General features: G+C 39.5%; 1 pseudogene; it reads left to right on the forward strand.

Moving 5' to 3' along the window:
• LOC122754717 overlaps positions 1–1,436 on the forward strand; it is a 40,266-nt pseudogene extending 38,830 nt beyond the window's left edge.
• The last annotated feature ends 6,608 nt before the right edge of the window (positions 1,437–8,044 follow it).

Here is an 8,044-nt window from a genome sequence, read left to right on the forward strand (position 1 = left end):
CATATAAAGTGAAGGATGGAAGGAAGTGTTTCTCAAGTCTCTTCTTTGGAGCCCCCCCTTGTTCTTTAAAATTTGGCAACATTCATTTTCTATTGTTTTGTGGTTCAACAAGGATTTATTAAGCAATCACTGCCAGGGCAGCTAGATGTCACAGTGGATAGAGTGCTGGGCTTGGAGTCAGGAAGACTCCTCTTCATGAGTTCAAATCTGACTATGTGACCCTGGGCAAGTCACTTAACCATGTTTGCCTCAATTTCCTCATCTGTAAAAATATGCTGGAGAAGAAAATGGCCAAGAAAACCCCAAGTGGGATCCTTAAGAGTCAGACACAACTGAACAACAATATGTGGCAGGGATTGTATCAAGTTCTGGGGATTACAAAGAAAAGCAAAACCATCCCTCAGGGAGCTTATAGTCTAATGAAAGGAACAACATATAAATAAACAGACATATACAAACCACATATAGAGTAGTTGGAAGGTATTCTTAGAGGGGAGAATATGGTGACTTAGGAAGAGCTACCCTTCCATATAGACCCTTTAGGCATTCTATCACTTAGCTGTCATATTTCTTCCCAGCTGAGGAGATTAAATGATGTTCATCAAGGAGATATGATTTCTTCAGTTTTCCATGTTCTACACTCAGTGATTCCTGTGGTACATATTCCATCACTTATTCACCCATTCACAATACACCAATTATTCATTAAGGGTCTACTAGGTACAGAAACTGGAGAAAGTAAAATCCATTCCAAACCAACAATATTAAGGACCTACTATGCCCAAGGAACCAGCATAACAAAGACCAAATGGAAAAATAGCCCTTGCCTTCAGGGACCTTATATATTACAGAGAGAATATACCAAGTAAATAAAGGATTGTTATATACACATCTTCACTTGAGGAGGTGGATGAAAACCCTAACAAGTGGCATCCTGGATCAGAGAAGATGAGGAAGTAGGGGGCTTAAGAAATCTAATGTACTTTCCACTACACCCTTGCTGCCTCTCTTCCTCCCAGAACATGATCCTTGTTCTCTGCTATTCATCCCTTTACTGAGCCATCATGGCCTGTTTATTGGAGACATTTCATTTCCTTCTCCATTCCTGATCCACCAAGGGCTTACAATATTTAAAAGTCAAAAAATTCTGGGTTCCATTAGGTCACATAAACTAGGGTCTGGAACATGACACCTCCCACTGACTCAAACTATCCCTTACTTTCATCATACTACCCACCCTAGAGTCTTTAATCTATATGTAAATACCACTGTCATCTTATCCCTTATGTCCTAAACAAACATATCTTTTGCAGAAAAAGATTGAACGTCCTAATATTCCAGACCAAAAGGAATCTGTCACAATTTACTCTACCATCCAGTCATCTAAAGATGTATACGCTAGATTGTCTCATCAGAGTTCTGCTACTTTCATATAATTTGTATGAGGGTCAGGTAAAGAAACTTTACAAGCCATGACAGGGAGCTAACCATTGGTTAACAGCATTCCTCTATCAGTCAGATGAGTTATGAATACAAATAATGGAGAAAAAGTAGAAGAGACTCAATCCACATTGCAGCTGACCTAGAAGATAGAGTGGGGTTTCTAACCTGTCATTGTCCTTAAGGGAGAACTCATTTTATGCTTTGAGAAACCAAGGAATGGTAATGGAGGTGGGATTGAGATAACTTCTTATTTTGCACTCAAATGGAAACTGTTTTAAAGATGAAGTCATGCTTATCAAGAGAGAGAAGATACAGGGCTCCTCTTAATTTGCATCTATAGTTCCTTGCGACTATTCATCCTTGATTTTTTTTTTGTGAGGCAATTGGGGTTAAGTGACTTGTCCAGGGTCACACAGCTAGTAAGTGTTAAGTGTCTGAGGCTGGATTTGAACTCAGGTACTCCTGAATCCAGGGCAGATGCTCTATCCACTGAGCCACCTAGCTGCCCCTCATCCTTGATTTTTGAAAACAAAGGTCTTTGAAGGAAAGCACTGGGTACATGTGGGGAAGAAAGTCAAGTTGAGCTTTGCAGTTATATACTCCTATTTCCATTTGTCTTCTTATAATTTCATTGGTCCGTGCCTGACCTGGGGTCTCTTGCACAAATTGTATAATCATAAGCAAATTAATTAATCTATCTGAGCCTTAATTTCCTCACATGAAAAAAGATACAATAATACCTACTTCATAAAATAAAGATTAAGCACTATATAAATGTCAGTTGTTCCTGTATAGTTTTAGTATCATTATTGCTCATTATTCTTGTTACTGTTATCATGTATCTCATTCCCAGAAGGCCTTTCTCTATCATAATCCCCAAAAGGGTTTAGGCTTCTAGTAGTATATGCATTTTAGTAGAGGACACTCAGAATACTAATATGTCTAATAATGAAATGTCAGGCCCATGAAAGGTGTTAAAAGAGAGATTTTGGAGCAGAGGTATCCCTCAAATCAGGCCACCATAGGCAGTTACCTACTAATTATATTCAGACCTATCCCTTCTTACAACAATAGTTTACACTTATATAGTACTTTGGAATTACAAAATTACTACTACAAGGCTTCATCAGCGCATGAAGGTGACCCTTGGTTCTTCATGGCTATGCCACTGGAACAGGTTGTACCCAGAGGATCATAGACTGCTCAGGAGACTCATATTTATTTACCATGAATATCTTCTTCAAGAGAGAAGGTGGGCAGAGCCAAGGTGTAGAGGAAAGTCAGTGAGCTCTCGAACTCACTACATGATCGCTCCAAAAATCCTTCAAATAATGCCATAGGACAATTTCTGGAGCAGCAAAATTCACAGAAGAATGTGCTGAGATCATTTTCCAACCAAGGACGACTTGGAAGGTCAGAAGGATGGAGTTGCTGTGCTGATACAGGAGTGGAGCCCAACCCCACAGTCATGCTGACACAGATCCATTCCCAGGAAGGCCTTGCTAGAGAAAGAGACCCCTAGAGCCTCTTAATCAGCTGCCATTCCAGTGTCATCTGGAACTAAGCTCACAGTCTGGTGAGAGCACTGAGTCTTTGGCAGGGGGAAGATTACAGGGGTCTCTGCTGGTGCTGAGGCAGAACTTGGGTTTTTCACCCCTGTGGGGAACCAGGAGGTAGGCTTGAGTAGCAGTGGCCAAGGTGGGGGAAGGGCACATGCTAGTTGGAGCTGACAACCACAGCATGCAAAGCTGGTTGATCAGCAAGTTGACCGGGGGTTATCTATGCTGATTAACTTACTTAAAGTTTATTCAATTGAAACCATACCTGCCTGGCTCTCAGAGACTGTGGACTCTGACTTCAACACAGGACCACCCTCACATCCTATGAACCAATGAACTTGGGTGATGGTAGCCAATTAGCTTGAAGCAGTATTGAAGGACTACCTCTCTTTGGGACACAGAGGAAGCTTCCTCTCTCAGTTCGGGTCTCGAATAGGCTTGGTGGCAGAGGACTTGAGAAAAGAAGCAGGCCAAGCTGAACTCTTATTTCTCCTCTAGGGTAGATAGGTTTCTTAACTTTCTGAACTCCACATGTTCTCTCTTTACTAATATTTGGTATGCTTTAATAAATGCTTAATGCCCCAAAACTGGTGCCAAATCTTCTAATTTATAAGTAAATGCTAGCTAGTTTTCCCTACACTTGGGACAGGAATAAAGTGACCACACATTAAATTTTAAATGTCACACTTGAGAGACTGGGAGATCTTTTTCTGATGCCATTGGCTTGAGTTCCCATTCCAGTTGTGTTCCCCCCAACACTGTTCAGTGACTAGTGTGGGCACTCCCCAGTTCCATTGAATCAAATAACATTAATTATCTTCTATAGAGAATAATTTTCTTCAAGACAGAGGCAAGAACAGAAGTCCAAAAATTCTTCCCAAATACCTCCAGGGAAACACATTCCCCTGTACCACCTTGGTCTCTGAGGTGAGTAGGCTCAGACAGTGCAGTTTTGCATTGTTTTGATGCCACCAAGTACACATTATCATCACTGCTGGCCTGTTGTTGGAGAAAGTTCTCATTGAGCAAGATGGTGTTTGAGATTTTTTCCAACACTAATTCTGTCATGCTAAGAACTAGTTAATTTGGAATCAGAGTACACTCATTTGCAGAAAAATTATGAAAAGAGTGATGGAAGCTTAAAAACAGCATCAATTCATAAAATAATGAAGAGTAGTAATGAAAAAATGAAACACATAGAACTTTTGGCATTGGATCCATTTAGTCAGATCATCCCAAGACAACGTAAAGATAAAACTTCAACTAAAGACAACAAAAATTTGAAAAATGGAATGTATCTGTGAGAATTTCTATGTCAAACTATTCTCATCATCAATAATGGCATATGAATAATATTAGGTCACAGAAAACCACATATCCTCCTTAAATGAGATCCATAAGGAATCAAAAGAGTTTGATCCTTTAATCCACATAGCTAAAAGCAAATGAATGAAGGATGCCTATTGTTCAGGCTATCATATGCAGTTTAATTGACCTGTTTAGTTAGTTTACAAGTGCATATATATATGTATACACATATGTGAACAAACTAAACAGGTCAATTAAACTTCATATATGCATTATATATACATATATATTCTATATGCATGTGTGTGCATATATGTATATATGTCTATGTTGGTATATGTATGTGTGGGGAAAGACACAGAGAGATAGAAAGAAAGAAAGGAAGGAAGGAAGGAAGAGAAATACAGGGCAGCTAGGTGGAGCAGTGGATAAAGCACCAGTCCTGGAGTCAGGAGGACCTGAGTTCAAATCTGGCTTATACACTTGACACTTACTAGCTGTGTGTCCCTGGGCAAGTCACTTAACCCCAATTGCCTCACAAAAAAACAAAAAAGAGAGAGTGAGAGAGAAATACCCAGAATTGAATAGGAGAAAGAAAGCAAGAGGAATTGAATTTGGGAAATTGGGCAAAGTTTTGAACAAGTTGTTTTCTGATGAAAAAACCTATCTTTGTAAGATCAGTATTCTTATGGTGATGTTGGATGACTATTAATCAAGTGTAAGGGAGTTGTCTTTGAAACCCACTAACCTAATCATAAAAAAGGGACCAATCACAAGTTTTAAATTAACTGTAAAATCAAGAGAGAGAGAGAGAGCTATTTGTACAAAAATATCTATAGCAGCTCTTTTTGTGGTGGCTAAGAAATGGAAATGAAAGGAATGCCCATCAATTGGTGAATAACTAAAGAAATTATGATATAGGATTGTATTGGGATATTATTGTTGTAGGCATTAAAATTAGCTTTAGGTTCCCCATGCGGAGCTGCCCCTCCCCCTCTGTTTCAGCTGGGGGATGGGGGAGGGGGACCTTCTGAGCTGGGCTAAGCTGCACAGACAAAAAACCCCAGGCCCTGGGTGTGGCATGACTTGGGCTGTGCACACAGCAGGGAGGGGCACGGGAGGCATGAGGGACACCAGAGTTTGCTCCGCCTAGCCCCCAGCTCCCAGTGAGCACTGCATGGGGCTTGGCAGAGGCCCTGGGAGAGAGGAACTTAATAAAAAGAGACACAGGAAGACAAAAAGGGGGTTGACAAAGTGAAGGGGGCTTTTGAGTTAGAAGAGGGAGGACGCTAGAAGAAGGTCAGTCGGTACAGAGATGCTAGGAGGACTAATGAGAGGATGCCAGAGAGACGGTATGGAAAGAGAAAGGGGCTTTTAGTTAGAAGGAAGAGGACTAAGGAAACGGTACAGAGAGAGCAAGGACGTGACAGAGACGCTAAGGGGGCTTTTCAGTTAGAAAGAGGGAGACGTTATGGAGAAAGAAGATGCAGAAAGAGCCAGACTGGGGAAGGAGACATGGCTCAGGATGTAAGCACAGACAGCAGACGGGCTGCCACACCCACAGACAAGAAAGCGCAAGGGGCAGGAGATAAAGTTAAAAGAGAAAGTGGAGAGTTCATTGGCTGAGGTTTCAGGTTGTATATCTTGCTTTCCTGTATTCTTATTTCTGAATTGTTTCATATAAATAAACCCTGCTTTGATTATTTAATTAAAAGAGGCATTTGCTTATCAATTTGAGAGAAGCAGTGTGGGAATTTTTAAACAGCCCATATTATATTAAAAGCAGTCAGATAGCCAGCCAAAAGTCCACAGATTGGGCCCAGTTAGTTAAAATTATTTTTACATTTGAATGGCGACCACGAAGGGACTTTTGAGCCAGATATAATTTTTTCAGCTAGCTATAATTTTTCATATAGCTGCTGGTTATAATTTTTCAGATTAGCAGGATATAGTTATAAATATTTTTTAACTTCATTGTGCTATAAGAAATGACTAGCAGGATGATCTCAGAAAGGCCTGGAAAGACTTATATGAACTGACATACAGTGAAGTGAGCAAATCTGGGAGAATGTTGTGCACAGTGACAGCAATATTGTTCAATGAAGAATTGTAAATAACTTAACTATCCTCAACAATGCAATGATCTAAGACAATCCCAAAGGATTAATGATAAAGAATACTATGCACCTCTAAAGGAAGAACTGATATTGATTGAACACAGACTGAATGAAGCATGTTATTCTTCACTTTCTTTCATCTTTTTTCTTTTATTTGACTTATACACAATTACTAATATAATAATGTTTAACATAATTGCACATGTATAATCTATATCTGATTGCTTACCATCTGGGGGAGGAGGAGGATGCAGGGAAGGATAGAATATGGAGCTCAAAACTTTAAATAAACATGTTTATTTTTTTTTAATTTTTAAAAAGAGGAAAATGTCCTATATGTACAAAACCTTTTTGTGATGGCAGAGAACTAGAAACTAGGAGAATGTCTATTAATTAAGGAATGTTACATATATGGGGGAGATGTGTAATATAGCATGCACTTTCAGACTAAGCCATCATATTAATTTTATTCACATGATTTGTTCTCACAAAGTGGAATGTCATCAAGTATTTGTAATATAAAAATAAAACACATCAATAAAACTAAACAAACAAAAAGAATTCCTGATATAGATCCTGAGACTATTATATAAGCAAGGCCTCCCTCATGGCACTATTTGAATTATCATTTTACCCCTGAGCTTAGAATAAAATAAGGCCATTTAAAGAGAATAAATACAGGTGTAGGTGATTAGATTAGCCCCTACTCCTGTCCCTGGGTCTCTTCCCTTCCACTTGCTCTAGTAAAAGTAGAGCTAGAAAAAAGGGTTGGGGTAAGAGGAAGGGAGAGAAATAGTAAGATATGAGTTGGCAATAGACCATATGAGGTAAGGTTGTCAACAGAGTGGATGAAAAGACAGAGCCATGATTGATCCTGTATGTTCTGGTGTTTGGGGATTTCCTATAATGGGATCAGAGTATTTAGAACTAAAAAAGACTTTAAGAAGTCATTAAATCTAACACCCTCATTTTACAGAGAAAAAACGGATACCTAGTAAGAGATATAATGACATGCTTAAGATGATGCAACTGGTCAGTCAGTCAACAAAAATCATCTGTTAACCTTCTAGAGCACAGTGCTAAGCACTAGGGTTACAAAGAAAGGCAAAAAATCTCAACTAAACAAACAAACCTAAGTCCTCTCATGGAGCTCACTGTCTAATGGGAGAGACAAAATGGAAACAAGTATGTACAAACAAGATACATGTAGAATAAATGGAGTAGTCTCAGAGGAGATGCACTAAGATGAAGGAAAACTGGGAAAGGCTTCTTAAAGAATGCAGGACTTTGTTGTTGCTGTTGCTTGTCCTTCCTTTTTGAATAGGACCGATGACATCACAAGAATAATGTCTTAACTTGCTCATGAATTGGATTTAAGTGAGGCAGAATAGCACAAAGTCATCAGCCTCACTCTCTTCTCCAGTGTCCTCAAAGTCCAAAGACAAGACAAAAGTCAGGATGACTGGAAATAGACTGGAATGCAGTAGTTGACCTTGGCATCTTCAATGTCTGAGCAAGGACCAAGCTCCAAATGCTCCACAACTCCTACTTCTGCTTCCCTCATAGCCTTTGGAATGAATCATTTTCATTTTCATCCTCTCATTGGATGGGGGCAGG

Source organism: Dromiciops gliroides, chromosome 4, assembly GCF_019393635.1.
Source record: "Dromiciops gliroides isolate mDroGli1 chromosome 4, mDroGli1.pri, whole genome shotgun sequence".
In the NCBI taxonomy this organism is placed as follows: Eukaryota; Metazoa; Chordata; class Mammalia; order Microbiotheria; family Microbiotheriidae; genus Dromiciops; species Dromiciops gliroides.